Below are 16,572 nucleotides of genomic sequence, written 5' to 3'. Positions count from 1 at the left end.
GCAGCCTTTTTTCAGCTGCATGATGACAAATATAAAATATTTTACATTTATTGGAGGAACTCCTCCCTTCCTTTCAAATTGCCTGGATTTTTCCGGCAAACTGGTAAAGGAGATAAAAAACAAAAACAAAACACAGGCTGCTACTGATGATGTCACGGGGAGGTGATCTCAGCTTGTGTGAGATTTCACATAGACGACGCCCCTGTGAGGGAGGGTAGCTGATGACAAACACACCCATGATCTAAAACCTCCTACTAAGCTCAGAAGTAATGGCTGCCACCTGTGTAACCCTAGTTATGAAAAGAGAAGGGTGAAAAAGCATGCACTGAAATGCTCATAGGCTTGAAGGAGTGTTTATTTATCTTTGTATGTGTCAGAGTGGTGCAACTACATATTTTGAATTAAAAAAATGTTTGGTTTGGGCCCGCTTTAAGGACAAACTGTAAAATTTAAAATACATACATATACAGTGGCTTGCAAAAGTATTCGGCCCCCTTGAAGTTTTCCACATTTTGTCATATTACTGCCACAAACATGAATCAATTTTATTGGAATTCCACGTGAATGACCAATACAAAGTGGTGTACACGTGAGAAGTGGAACGAAAATCATACATGATTCCAGACATTTTTTTTTTTACAAATAAATAACTGCAAAGTGGGGTGTGCGTAATTATGCCTGATGAGTGCTAATGACTAAATGGAGTGCACCTGTGTGTAATCTAATGTCAGTACATGTTTGTGGCAGTAATATGACAAATTGTGGAAAACTTCAAGGGGGCCGAATACTTTTGCAAGCCACTGTAAAATGAAGATTTCTCCCAGGGTAAATTGTACTATAAATCACCTTTCTCCTATGTTACTGTCACTTTCAGTAGGTTGTGAAAATATGAAAGGTTTTAGACTAGTCCATCTCTTCCTGGGAGATTCTTAGGAATTTCTTTATTTAAAGCATGTAGCTAGCCTAGCGCTAGCTACATGCTTCCCCCCTCCCATCGCTATCCCTCCCACCCCTCCGATCGCTGCCGGCGCTTTTGCCCTGCAGGGAATCCCAATCTGAACGGGATTCCCTGTATGGGCTTCCTCGTCGGCGACGATCGCGATGACGTCACCGACGTCGTGACGTCGGCGGGTGCTCCGATCCACCCCTCAGCGCTGCCTGGCACTGATTGGCCAGGCAGTGCAAAGGGTCGGGGGGGGGGGGCGACGCGGCGGATAGCGGCGAATCCGTGGCGGACGGCGGCGATCATGAAAAAAAAATTATGTAAATCGGCCCAGCAGGGCCTGAGCAGCACCCTCCGGCGGCTTACCCCGTGTCCAGCATGGGGTTACCGCTAAGGAGGTTAAAACTTCTTGCTTTTACTGATGGTTGACACGGTACAATACCCTACTGGTAGGGCCGGTGCTACCATAGAGGCAAAGGGGGCAATTTCCCCAGGGCCCCAGACCTTGTAGGGGCCCGCAGTGGCTACAAGAGGAAAAAAAAATTCAAATCGACCTTATAGTTTTTGAGAAAATCGATTTTAAAGTTTCAAATGAAAAAAAATACACATTTAAAAACCTGCCGTCTTTAATGGTGACGACTTTAATAGCAAATCCACCTTAAATGATAGAAACCCTAAATTTGCAGGATATGTTAAGGAGATCATTGGGAATAAAAGGAAAAAACAATTTTTCGAAAAGACCTTCTAGTTTTTGAGAAAATCGATTTTAAAATTTCGAAGGAAAAAGTATACTTTTAAATGCAGTAAATGTCACTTTTAGTAGCAAACCTAACGGTAGTGTAATTTTACATGCATCAAAAGAAAGAGCAATACATTTCCTGACGGGTTTCCTGGGGGTCCATACGCAGCCGCAGCGCTTTGGCCAGGGATCGCTATACAGCCGCAATATGGCTGCATGAAGATCCCTGGCATTTTTTCCTATTTTTCGAAAAAAAAAATTATGTTTAGAGTGTGGGAATTTTTTTTAACAAAAATTATGTGGGGTCCCCCCTCCTGAAACGTTTTAACCCCTTGTCCCCCATGCAGGCTAGGGTAACTAGAATGTGGAGCTCCGACCGATTGGGGCTTCACACCCTGACTATACCAACTGTAAAAAACGTCTCTTAATGCCGATTTTTGTTCCGGGGTATCTGTTGGGGGGGGGGGGCAGGTTTATTTTGCCCTGGGGCCCCATTGTTGCTTAAACCAGCCCTGCCTACTGGTGCTAAACACAGCGAAAACTGTGGAGATGGTTGTTCATTTCAGGAGGCGCGCCACTCCGCCCCCAATCCGCATAAATGGCAAGGAAGTAGAAAGAGTTCCCAGTGTCCGCCTTCTGGGCACAACCACCTCCAATGACCTGAGGTGGAAGGCCAACACTGCCTCCACACAGAGGAAAGCTCAACAGAGACTTTTCTTTCTCCGCCAACTAAAAAAGTTTGGCATGGCCCAAAAACTTCTGACAGATTTCTACTCCGCTACAATCGAATCTGTCCTATGCTCTCCCATCCTGGTTTGGTACACCAGCTCCTCCGCCAGCAACAGGCTCAAACTGCAGAGGGTCATTAGATCAGCGGAGAGGATCATCGGGAGATCCCTTCTCTCTCTGGACCACCACTACCACTCCAGGCTGTACTCCAGAGCATTAAAGATTACCAACAACCCCTCATACCCAGGCCATCGCTTCTTTAGTCAGCTCCCCTTGACCCAGAGGCTCCGATTCCGGTCCATCTTCACCAAGACCTCAAGACATAAAAACAGTTTTTTTTCCCTCGGCTGTCAACCTTCTGAACTCTCTCCACAAAATTGCCCATCCCCACCCCACAATACCATGCCGCACTGAGGCACTCTGCACATAGATGGCGCCCTAGCTAAAGCGGACTCTGATTGTTTTTTGAGTGTTTTTTTGTGTTGTAACTTATGCCACATTGTCTCTCTCTGCATCTGGTATAATGTTCTGTTCCTTCTGACTGCATGACTTGTCCTGTATCTGTATCTATATCCTGTATCAGTACCCTGTACGTGCCAAGCCCAATTCCGGGCACGACCCAGTCGTGCTTGGCGATAATAAAGATTCTGACTCTGATACACATGTTATGGGTGTGAAGATTATGATGACATGTAGAGAACCCCCTGCAGGCTCGTCCAGTAATGTCTCAGGAGCCACCGGACAATTAGGTGTCCACCACTCCCCAAAACAAGATTATGATGTCCACACTTGTTTTATGACCCTTTCTGGATGGGCTTCCAGGCTGTGAGGGTCACCAGTGATTGGCAAAAGAAGATGTGTGCACATTGGGGGCCCTATCAAACTCTTACTGGAGGGCCCCATAAATTGTAGTTCCACCCCTGGTGGAGGCCCCTCTAAGTGCTCACATTGAAGTAAACCAGTCACTTGTAAAAGTAGTAGTAAAATGACAAGTTGACTGTAATGTAAGATGTCAATGTTCCATCATGTCAAACACATTAGGGGCATAAATAAGTGAGATTTTCCACTAAACTGATTTTTGGATTTATAGGAGGTCAGGAAGTCAATGGATGGTACAGAAGTAAAATGGAGTGTCCCTTTAATTTTGTTTTATTTAAATCCACTTAGTGTACATCAAAAGCAGAATCGGTAATCATCGTTCACCAATTCAGTTGAATAATTCAGCTTTATTGCTGCTCATTATTATTTCACATGCCCCGCTCATACATAATCTTGTGTACATTAGTCATTCAGGACCTACAGAATTTTCATTAAAGCTGCTATTCCCCCAGTACTAAACTATGTACAGAAAATAGATCCATATTTATTTCGTGATTTTTGTGTGTGTATATTTTTAAAGGCTGTCAAGCAGCAAGGTCACCCGATGTTTAGAAATTCCCGACATTCATCTGACACTTCACACTTGTCATCAATCATTGTTTCGTACGCAGTAAAAAGAATGATGGCGTAACCGAGCTACAAGGTGGTGTGGTAAAAACAGAGCAGGATCATCCACAAGGCCACCTAGGCAAATGCCTGAGGCCTAGTGGGCATTAAGGGGCCTAGCTGCAACCCTCTTTTACCATTCTCCCACCTCAGCTTACCAAAAAGACCGGGGGGGGGGGTATGCCCCTCTTACCCCAGATAGTAGTGTCATGTAGGCATGTGTACCCCTTATCCCCACACAAGGAGGTAGTACTGGGTGGCATGTGTGCCCCTCCCACCACAGATAATAGTATTATTACATAGGTAAGCATGCCCCCTCCCACCCCAGGAAGTAGTACTGGGTGGCATGTGTTCCCCCTAACACCCCAGGAAGTAGTACTGCATGACATGTGTGTCCCCTCCCACCCCAGATAATAGCATTAGGTGGGCATGTGTACCCCCATCCCTATCCTAGGTTATAGTATTCGGTAGCCGTGCGTGCCCCTCCCAGATAGTAGTGTTAAGTAGGCATGTGTACCCCCATCCCCACCCCACAAAGTAGTACTGGGTTGCCATGTGTGCCCCCCACCCACCCCAGATAATAGTATTAGGTAGGCATGTGTATCCACATCCCCATCCCAGGTAATTGTATTTGGTAGCCTTGCGTGCCCCTCCCATCCCAGATAGTAGCGTAAAGTAGGCATGTGAACCACCATCTCCACTCCAGAAAGTAGTACTGGGTTGCCATGTGTGCCCCATCCCACCCCAGATAATATTAAGTAGCCATGTGCCCCCCATTCCCCCACCTGATCAAGTAACTCATCAAGGTACAGTGCTTTATGACACCAGCCCATGCTGTTGCGGTAGACTATGCAACCTTACTGACAGGCAAAGGACAGTGACTCACTACATAGTCATTTTAACACACGATGGTAACATTTGGCAACTGTGCTTACTTATCTATCAGATGGTATATTTAGATCTGTGCCAGGAGTTAAAGAGGAACTGTAGTAAAAATAACAATGCATAAAATTGCTTGTAAAATTGCTTATTTTTTTTACAATATTTAATTATAAATTATTTAGTCAAATTTTGTCCATTGTAAAATGTTTCCTCACCCCGATTTACATTTTGAAATGTATCACAGGTGGCAACATCTTTAGTCCTGGTAGGTGATTTCTGTGCACAGAACTCTCAGTAAATGAACATTCCAGAGAGGGAGATATGGCTTGCTTAGCAGTAGAGATGGCCCGGCCTTGGAGAACTCATGGAAAAGCACATGATCAGTTTGATCAGCTGATTTGTAATCTCTGATTTGTAAGCCTCTGATTTGCTGGTCATGATCATGTGTTAAACCAGGAAGTCATCTCAGCAAATCAGAGGCTTACAAATCTGTCAGCTGATCAAACTGATCATGTGCTTCTCATGAGTTCTCCAAAGCTGGGCCATTTCTACTTAGGAGTTGGAAACAGCCGTTATTTCCAACAATGCAACAAAGTTACAAAGAACACTGTCAGGACCTTAGTCTTGACATCACACTGTGGGAGGGGTTTCACCACAGTATCAGCCATACAGATGTCCCTTAGGATCGATTCGAGAAAAGTTAAAGATTTCTCATGGGAAAGGGTTTATTAGCTACTGATTGGGATGAAGTTCACTCCCGGTTTACAGTTCCTCTTTATTAAGCATTCCACTCTGGCTAGTAGCCTCACAGCCCTCGATAGAAAATCATCTATCTTCAGTCTATGATCTTCACAGAAGAATCTGTTTCTTGACAACCGAGAACAAATCCATTCTTCCTGCAAAGCAATGACTTCATAGAGGGTTGAGTTACACAGACACCTGCTCCACAGGCAATACACCCACCGCAATCCTCGCGTTACCAAATGCTTTGCCCGTTTTCCAGAGACGCGCTCTGAGGAGATAGATCTGTGTAACAATTACCGGTGTCAGGCTAATGACCTCTGCTGCCATACATGTGGGTCATCCCACAGTCCTCCGCTCTCTAAGTGCACTGGTGCCAGCTAAGCAAGAAAACCCGAGGACGTGCCTCGTCAGAATGGATGCCTGAAAGACAGCGAGCCAGGTTCCCAGGGTCGTTAAGATAAAACCAAGTTGGCAGGAGAGAGGTAAACCGACTAGGTCTGCACACTGCCGATTTCCATTACAGGCATCAATGAATAATAACTTCCTGCCATTAGTTTTAATAATGTTTCTGCCATGTAATGTGCCCCCCCCTACAAGTCTGTGAGGAACAAGAGCGCTTCCATAACAAGGATGTTTGATGCTCACAGTGCAATAACAAGAGAGTGGAGCTGATTAATATTTTAGAGGCACCATCACTGCAGCGCCCGTGTTTCCTGAGATCAGACTGTTTATGATCTGTGCTGCCACCAATCACTTGCTGGCTCTTAGCTTAGCACTCTCCAAAGGGGAAAAAAAACAACATTGTGAGGGTCCTGGAAGATCCAGCTGTACGCTCTTCACATTTCAAGCAGTGGCGTCAGACAGCTGCAGACTCTCTCCACTAAGGTGATGCTCTAATGGCTGACATTATTCAATCAATCCCTTTTCAAGTTGTCTTGTCATGAAAACACACACAGTGGGGGAAAAGAAAAATCCTGCGTGGATTATTAAAGTGACGACTCAAGTCATAATTGGGTAGCGCCGGTGTAGCAATAGATTTTGCAACTTTGCCAGATTTTGCAACCAGTTGCAATCATTTATCGTTATTACTATCGGAAAGTGCAACCTAACCCTTGTCTTAAAGCTATTAGTAACGGTGGCGTAGTGGTTAGTGCCCTCGCCTTGCAGCGCAGGGTCCCTGGTTCGAATCCCAGCCAGGTGAACATCTACAAGGAGTTTGTATGTTTTTCCCTGTGTCTGCGTGGGTTTCCTCTGGGAACTCCTTTTTACTCCAAAATCCCAAAAACATACAGATAAGTTAATTGGCTTCCCCTTAAAAAATTGTTCCTAGACTATAGTACATACACTACACAATACATACATAGACATAGGACTATTGCGAGCTCCTCTGAGGGACAGTTAGTGACAAGACTATATATACTTTGTACAGCGCTGTGGAAGATGTCAGCGCTATATAAATACTAAATAATAATAAGTATCAGAAAATGCAACCCAACCTAACCTTATTCTCACAAAGAACCCTCTCTTGCCAATGCTTAATCATAACTCCCCCCACTCCCGATGCCTAACCCTGACCACCTTTCTGCCGATGCCTAACTCTAACCCCCACCTTAACGACTCCACCTGCTAACGCGGAAGGAAAATGAACAGTTAGTTACCACCGGTTGCAAATAATTATAGATGGGGTAACTGACAAAAAAAAAAGTGACAGCTGGGGCAGCCAGCACATTTGTGGTGTGGTTCGTGGGGGATTGCAGTTTCATGAAGGGCAAAGTCTTGTGTGCTAAGACACCTATGTCTATAGGCTCCTGTGATGTAAATCCTGGTCTGCTTGGGAGAGTGGCCATCCTTTTAAATGCAAGGCACACATATGGTTTCACCCTGCACTCCTTAATGAATAAAGCAATAATATGGGTGCAAAATCCTTTAAGGGGCTGATGCCACATGTTCTGGTAGAAACCAAAGAACCAAACTGTCGAATCGGCACTCCAGTATTTAATGATTTTTAATGGTTGTCCAGTGTTTCCCTATAGTATCTAAAAAAATAACTTCACATAACGTAAAGACAACATAAAGCATCATCTGCTCATAATCAAATCGCCAAAAACCACCACAATGTCATCCAAAGGAGAGAACTAATGCTGTGAAAAAGTGAAACCGTCACTTCTAACATGCCTTAAAGGACTTACGAGGCCAAATTAGTCCAAAAAGTGAATTACCTGTATAATCTTTTACGGCACGGAGAACACCGTCCGCGCCCTCCGTGCCGATCCGCCGGGTCCCCCCGGTATGTAGCGTGGATCGGGGGGGTTGGCCCTAGAGCTGCCCAGCCGCACTCGCGGCTATGCGGACTGCGTAGCCGCGGCCAGAGGAAGCGGCCATTTTGGGAGAGGCAGGGGAGCCCGACCCGGGCCGTGGGGTCGGGAGCCGGCCCGGGGGGCTAATGAGCGGGGGGACCCGGCGGATCGGCACGGAGGTCGCGGACGGCGTCCTCCGTGCAGTAAAAGATTATACAGATAATTAACTTTTTTGACTAATTTGGCCTCATAAGTCCTTTAAAGAGAATGCCAACTGGGACAAAAGACAGGGCATTCTGGCTCTCCATTTCCTCCAATATCTTACTGCTTACAATCAACAACAACAACAAACAACATTGGTAAAGTGCTTTTCTCCCATAGGACTCAAAGCGCATAAGCATGGCTAAGACCAATAATTGGCTGATTGGCAAATTGTGGTACAGAGGAAGAATTCTACAAGTCCACCAATGCCAGGCTAAACAGGTGGCTTTTCAGTCTGGATTTGAATAACTCCAGTGAAGGGGCTGTCTTTACTGCGTGTGGTAGGAAGTTCCAAAGGGTAGGGGCAGCATGACAGAAATCTCTGGCTCCAAAGGTTTTGAGGTACACTCTGGGAGTGACCAAGTTATGGAACCTGCTGATCTGAGGTTGTGAGAGGTGCAATCATGCACATTTGAAGATGTTGAGGGCCATATAATATGGTGAGGGTGGCCAAATATAGCCTGCGGTCCTTTAGTTTAACACCTGTGACCTAGAAAATACACACAGTTTAGGCTTCTACTAAAAGATTGTACAATCAAGATTCTATCATTAATGGGCTCCTTATGAGCCCATTCAAACCTGTGATTAAAAAACAAGACCAACCATCTAGACGATTACGGTTATGATTTTGCATTCTGATCACACTTGCCATTTTAATATTGTATGCGCTGCAATTTGAATCATCCCCTAGAGATGCATTGTACACATCCAGCCAGTCGCTGGTGATCAGCAAAGCACTGCAACGCTGCACAAAAGCACACCAGTGTGAATGGGTTCTAATAGTTCTGGGTATCCTCCAAAACTTTCAAGTGAAGCAAATCCTGAGTGTCTACAGACTGAGCGCTCACAACCTTGAAATCGAGTCTGGGAGACACAGACATACGTACAAACCCAAGGAGAAGAGACTATGCCAACACTGTGAGTAGAAGACCTCATAGGATGAGAATCACTTCCTGCTGCACTACTGACCCAAATATACTGCAACCAGGGAAACCTTTAAGAAATTGATGGAACTATTTCCAGACTTTCACTCATTAGAGGATGAGAGAAAACTATACATTCTACTAGGAGAAGAGGAATCCACAGTGACACTGTCTGCACACTTTGTCACAGCATGCCTCAGATGGAGAGGAGCATAAATGAGCTGTAAATGTCCATGGACTGCTTACCCATTGTACCTCTATCCCATCGTCTTCCATGTCACCCATCCCCCCTTGCTTTAGCAATGCCTGTATGAATTGTAGTCATGCCAATAAAGCTATTTTTGATTTGATTTGACTGTCAGATCAGGAGTGTCGAGGCTGCTGCCAGTCAGTCAGTTTGTGCAGGTGTGGAAAATAAGTAACAATGGTTCTTGATGTTTGCAGCTTAAAGGGACTCCGAGGAGTAAACAAAAACAAAATCGGAACTTACCTGGGACTTTCTCCAGCCCAACGTAGGGGGGCGGCGTGACACTACTACGCATGCGCGGTTTTCTAACTATAAACCGCGCATGTGCAGTACTGCCAAGTCGGCCTCCGTGATGACGCATAGCAGGCGCGTGATGACGACGACCGTCATCGTTCAGGAAGTGTCAGCCTGACACTCGGCCCCAGTGTCGCCGGTCGTGATTTCTGCGGAGGGACAGGGAGAGGAGCCAGGAGGACGCCGGGGGACCTCCCGACCTATAGTGGGCTGGAGAAAAGCCCCAAGTAAATTCCAATTTTGTTTACTCCTTGGAGTCCCTTTAATTTCGCATGCACAGTCTGTGCTGTGGAGTACAGAGTTCAAGTTTGAAAAGAAGTGCAGTTTGTACTGACAGCAGCTGCAAACTGAAATGGGAAAAAATAATAACTACAGTCACTAGAAAAAGAAAGCTCACCCACTTTCAGTTTTGAGGTTTTACAAAACAGGACACAATAATAATCTAATCATTAGCAGTTTTAGTTGAGCTTTTACACACATGCGCACACTTATAAATATATAAAGCATATATGTATATACTCCTACATATATACTGTGTATGGAATAAAAAGCTTTGCAGCTCAGCGTCTGCACAGAGCTAGGAAATCATTTTGTACACGCAGTCATCTGGGCTTTGAAGCAGAATGTCATGGTAACCTCCACCCCTGCCTATTAATTATGTCAATATAAAAAAGAAAAAAATCCCAAGAAAATGTATCTTGAGTGTCATTAAGGAAAAAGAGCAATTCTCTTCAGGGTAACTATATGCCAGGTGAGGATTTAGGAAGGTTTATTAAAGCAACCTAGTACTTTGTGTTGCTCCCCGTTTAAAGGTACATACTGTACTCTAAATACCCCCGGATATAGCACTGATTGTTCTGGTGGTGATAGGGGTTTGTCATTCCCCATCACTACACCACCACCTTCTCACTGCTTCCATAAGGACATTTCTGACATTCTTATACTTTATTGACCATATTACCTCTTGTTTGAGGTCTTCTGTATTTCACTGAGTTTGCCTATCTTTATCTTAGATATGTTTTACATTGTGTACATGTCATGACGGCTTATGTTTATTTGAGTTCTGAGTAGGCTGATGGTGAAAATATCACCAGCAGTGCTGCTCATCAGGATTCCGGATATTCGGGTAACCCGGATATCCAAACTTTTTTACGCTATCGGATTCGGATTCCCGATCTTTTAAAAAATCCGGCCAGCTATCTGCGGATATTGCAGGTATCCGGATCCGAAATACTGTAACTAAGGAGATGACGTCCTGGAGCCAATCAGAGGGCTCCCAACAGAAGCCATAGCAACCAATCACAGAGGGGAACCCTGGCCAGCCCCACCTGACCTCATTAAGCCAATCAGAGGGCTCCCAGCATAAACCCTGGCACCCAATCACAGAAAGGAACACTGGCCAGCCATCCTGTATATAAGGATGGCTGCCATGATGAGACATATCGTCTTAGCTTGCTGAATGCTCACTGAGAGACATGCTCCAGTGCTGGTGGCTTACCAAGGGCTGTACACAGTTATAAACCTAAAGTTGTTCAGTGATTAACCCTTTCACTACTATCACTACACTATTGTTAAATCGTTAATTAGCTTGCTTGATGTCATAGTGTGACAGTCAGAGTGTGTGCTCCAGTGCTGCTGGGCCTAGCAAGGGCTGTACACAGTGATAAGCTGTTCAGTGATTAACCCCTTCACTACTATCACTACACTATTGTTAAATCATTAATTAGCTTGATTGATGTCATTGGATGACAGTCAGAGTGTGTGCTCCAGTGCTGCTGGCCTAGCAGTGATAAACCGAAAGCTGGTCAGTGATTAACCCCTTCACTATCACTACACTATTGTTAAATAATTAATTAGCTTGATGTCATTTGTGTGACAGTCAGAGTGTGTGCTGCAGGCAGCTGCTATGTGTCTGTGTGCTGTGCACAGACCAGGCCAGCTGCTGCCTGCTGGCCAGCTATTAGCCTTAGGTATAGGTTAGGTTAAGGATTAGGGGATAGGATTACTGTGTTATTGTGTAGTTAGTACTGTAGTACTGCAGTCAGTGTGCTAGTAGTTGTTAGAGTAGTAGTACTACTGTTAGCTTTCTACAGAACTGCTGTGCTGTGAGCAGTGGCAGTGTGACAGTTAGTGTGCACTAGTGTCTTCTCCTCTGCTGTCTGACTGTCACTCGGCACTTGGCACGTATCACGTGGCACTTGCCACAGGTCACTTGCCACGTGGCAAGTGACACGTGACACTTGGCAAGTGCCACATCACACGTACCAAGTGCCACTTGACACTAGGCAAGTGTAACGTGACACTTGGCAAGTGCCACGTGACACGTGCCAAGTGACACGTGCTAAGTGCCAATTGCAACGTGCCACGTCCGGCATGCTCGTGGCAACCATTACACTTGCTGCTGCTGCTGCATTGTCCTGCTCCTGCCACAGGCCACTGATGCCACCTATATTTAACCCAGAACACAATTGCTGTGTAATTTTTTGGAGGTGTCTTGGCTGAAAACTGTCATGTCCCAGTTGTGCGGTTGGACTTTGGACACAATGTGGGCTTGCACGACCGCTGTCTGAAACCTAGGCCTAATGTTAATTGACAGCCATATTTTATGGGGGGGGGGGGTGGGGGGGAATTTAAGTCCCCACATCATCAATTAGTGTTCCCCTTTACAAAATAATGATGCTACATGCCTCATATACCCTAAAAAACGTTTTTAAAGCAATTTAAAGGCCACTTCCGGTTTTCTATCTGGATATCCGAATCCGCCCGGATACTAGGGTCGGATATCCGATTCGGTTCGGAAAATTTTGAACTCGGATATCCGACCCGGATCGGATATCGGAGTATCCGGATCCCAATCGGATCCGGATTTTGAAAAGGGCAGCACTGATCACCAGTAACTATTATGTCTACCCTCTTTCCCAGAATTGAAAGAGAATCTGTAATGTTAAAATTGCACAAAAGTAAACATACCAGTGCGTTAGGGGACATCTCCTATTCCCCTCTGTCACAATTTCGCCGCTCCCCGCCGCATTAAAAGTAATCAAAAACAGTTTTAAAAAGTTTGTTTATAAACAAACAAAATGGCCACCAAAACAGGTAGGTTGATGTACAGTATGTCCACACATAGAAAATACATTCAAACACAAGCAGGCTGTATACAGCCTTCTTTTTGAATCTCAAAAGATCATTTGTGTGTTTACCTTCTGTCCCCTGCAGCTCTCATGCACTGAAGAGTGACAGGCTGTGAGGCTGATTGTTTCTTCCTGCAGACAGCTCTGCCCCTGTCTGTAATTCCTCAGTATGTGTCAGCCCAGCTCCTTTCACAGTCTAACAGAGAAGGATTCTTATCCAGTTCTCTTCTCTCACTGATATCAGAGAGCAGAGACGCTGCTGGCTTATGTAAATAACACACACACACACACACACACACACGGGAGTGTGCATAGAGGGGCCTGGAGGGGGGGGCGTGCATAGCAGATCACACTGAAGAGTTGGCAGACTTCCAGACACAGGCAACAAGTCCGACAGGGGAAAGATAAGCTGATTTATTACAGAGACGGTGATAGTCGAAAGTGCTGCAGTAAGCCAGAGCACATTAGAATAGGTTTAGGAACTTGTAGGATGGTAGGAAAAAAGGAAGGAATTTTTGTTACAGAGTCTCTTTAAGAAATCTCCAAAAGTAAGCCCTAGCAAGAATTTTGAGCACGCTTGAAATATAAGCCCTACCCCGAAAGTAAAAAAAGTGAAAAAGTGAAAAAGTATGGCAACTTGTGTTATTACTGTAGCCCAGAAACATAAGTTACCATACTTCTTCCCCATAGGTTGAAGCTCGAGGACACATTGGTATGTAGCTGGAGGAAATAAGCGGATGCAGAGGGATATCAGAGGACATGGGGGACAGTGTGGCATGGAGCTGGGGGTAAGAGAAGAATGCAGGGGACAGCAGGCGGACATGGGGGACAGCAGAAGACACAACATAGGACATAGGAGGACAGGGGACTGAGGAAGACACAGGTACAGAGGGGGACACTAGGAGGACATGTAAGGTACAAGGGTGAAAGAGGGGTACACGAGAGGTGGATCTAGCAGAGGAAAAGGCGGCACAATGGGGAAGACGGGAGGACACACAGCTTAGGAACTTGTGCGTTCCATAGTATTATAAGACATCCCCTGAATATAAGCCCTAGCACATCTTTTAGTGGAAAATTGAATAAGACACTGACTTAGTTTTGGGGGAAACACAGTATACTGTATTGGCTTTGCATCAGTTCCTTTATTGGTAATTTTGGTACTTCTCTGTTGATCAGCTATCCTCAACCAATCCCCTTATCCTACCTGACATTCTAACTCCCCCCCCCCCCCATGTAAACAACCTCAGGGTACCTAATAAGAACCTTCTCCCTAGCTTAAAATGGCATTGAAGCGAACAAAAAAAAAACTTATGATATAATAAATTGTATGTGTAGTACAGGTAATTCATGAGACATTAGTAGCAAAGAAAAGTGTCTCATTTTTATTTCAAGAAATAGTGAGAGACAAGTTGACAAAAGTGCTTCAGAAAACAGCATTGCTCTCTGACTAAATTAGTCGGAGAGCTTAGATAAGCTCTTTTGCATAGATAATAACTGAAGTTTCTTAACTCTTCCTGTACTGGAAACAATATGAGACTCATATCTGTGCTGCTAATGTTCTATTTCTTGCTGTACCACACATACAAATCATTATATCATAAGTTTATTTTCACTTCAGATTCCCTTTAAATCATCTCGATACATAACCATAAACTTCCTCCTAACATAAACCTTCTCCTGTTTCCTAACTCTAATCATACTCTCTTAAAGTGTACCCGAGGAGTCATGTGACATGATGAGATAACAGGTGTATGTAGAGGGAAAACATTAATAACCAGGCTGTTTTACTTGTTCAATTTTGCTGCCTGAAAAAGTTCATTTTTAGGCATGGAAATGACTGCTTCTGTCTTGTCGGTACCTTGCAAGAAGTATAGTAAACATCACTGATAAGCTAATTACAGCCATAAAAGTTTTCCATGCAAAATATAACTTCTGAGAGCAGAGGGAGATAGTAAAAGGACAAATGGTCATGTATTTTCATTTATGGACACTTACTAGCCTGCCACTGAGCAGAAACAAAAAACATTAAATCTACTTTGTAATGCTTATAGGGACTCTGAGCTCTGAATAAAAATGAAATTTGGATTTACCTGGGGCTTCCTCCAGCCCCCCGTAGCCCAAGAGGTCCCCCGGCGTCCTCCTGGTTCCTTCCGTGGTCCTGGTCCCAGCTCTGGTACTCTGTGCGTCACCATGCCAGCTGGGGGAAGAGTCCTGCACATGTGCGGTTAAGTCTTAGGGAACGGCACATGCGCAGGACTCTTACGCCGGCTGGCAGGATGACAGCAGCGTGCGTGTTGGGAGTGTGCACAGGCAACTTTAGCCAAAGTCGCCGGATTACCAGAGCCGGGACCAGGACCACGGAAGAGACCAGGATGACGCTGGGGGTCCTCACCGGCTATGGGGGGCTGGAGGAAGCCCCAGGTAAATCCAAATTTCATTTTTATGTAGCGCTCAGGATCCCTTTAAATATAAAATAAAACCATGAGATATCTTTAAAAGTTCATTTTTAGAAGCTAAATGATAAATAAAATTGTTGATCGCATCAGTTTATTTTCACCTCGGCTTCACTTCAAGTAAACCCCTACCTGAAATCTAACCCTAACCAACCCCCTAATGTGAACCCTTCCTAATTTTTCCCCTAGCCTCAACTCCTTTCAACCCTCAATCTTCTTATACTTAACTCTAACTTCCCCCATCCTGATATAGGACGCTAACCTTCCCCCAACACACAAACCCCCTCCTGATAACTAGCCCCCAAATCCCCTCTCCATGTAAATCCCTACCTGATGTCTCACGCTAACCACCCTCTCTGAAGTAAATCCCTTCCTAAAATCTACCGGTAACTAATTTTTCACCAACATTAATACCCTATGATGCCGCAGAGCAGATCCTGCAGGACTTGAGGGTGATGGGACTTGAGGTTGCTTGGACTACAGAAGGCAGTTGGACCTGTGGCTGTGGTTTGTGCCTGTGATTTGGTGAACAACCTGTGTATAGTCCTTGTGTTTCTGGAGTGCTGTTTGAGCCAATAAGGCATTTGCTGGTACGACTTTCTAGCAGAAGAATCTCTCTGTTTTTCACACTTCTGTTAAAATGTTGTTTTTTTTTTTCTTAAGGAAACTGAAGATATTCTTTAACTGAAGAGCCTGGCACCCTGTTCATGTCAAGTGAACAGCAAGAGTAATCCTATTCCCCTCTGGCTTCAGTGAAGATGTCTGGTGTGATTACACAGAGCAATACGATATTGACTCCTGGTGGAATCAGGTGAATAGGTAATAAATACTCTTGTCCACCACCAGTAATGGAATTATTTGTAGACGTTACAGTGGCTGAACACCTGGCACATACTGATGACCAAACACTGCTCTACAGATCACAGCCTGAAAAGCTCTGCTCTAACTGATGCTGCTGAAAAGCGAATGTAGACATTAGATGGTAGATGAGTGTATAAGGCATGGTCTAATAGCTTTCTTTTTATAGTGAACCAGAGGTGAATATAAACTGATAAGATAAACAATTATAGTTGTCCTCTTACTCCTAAAAATGACTGTTTTAAGTATCCCAGGGTCTTCTTTTCTATTTAAACATTTACAAAGTAGGTTGAATGTTTTACTGTCTCTAATCAGTGGCAGCCTATTATGTGTCCTAGAGTTAGAAAAAGGTCAATAGTTCATGTATTTTATCTCTCCCTGCCCTCAGAAGTTGTATTCTGGCAGGAAAACTTTTATGGCTGTGATTTGCTTATCAGTGATGTTTACTATATTCCCAACAAGGTACCGACAAGACAGAAGCTGCCACTTCCATGCCTAGAAATTAACTCTTTCAGGCAGCAAAATAAAACAAGCAAAACAGCCTAGTTATTTATATGCTTTGCACTGTACATACACGTTTATCTGA

At 44.6% G+C, this 16,572-nt stretch overlaps 1 protein-coding gene across 14 annotated transcripts in view; it reads right to left on the bottom strand.

Moving 5' to 3' along the window:
- Positions 1–16,572, bottom strand: part of ATP2B3 (ATPase plasma membrane Ca2+ transporting 3) — a 495,057-nt gene that overhangs the window by 311,846 nt on the left and 166,639 nt on the right. The gene's annotated exons all lie outside the window — the stretch shown is intronic.

Source organism: Hyperolius riggenbachi, chromosome 8 (assembly GCF_040937935.1).
Source record: "Hyperolius riggenbachi isolate aHypRig1 chromosome 8, aHypRig1.pri, whole genome shotgun sequence".
In the NCBI taxonomy this organism is placed as follows: domain Eukaryota; kingdom Metazoa; phylum Chordata; class Amphibia; order Anura; family Hyperoliidae; genus Hyperolius; species Hyperolius riggenbachi.
Note: the sequence above shows the minus strand (reverse complement) of the source record. Positions and strands in the feature narration are given on the sequence as shown.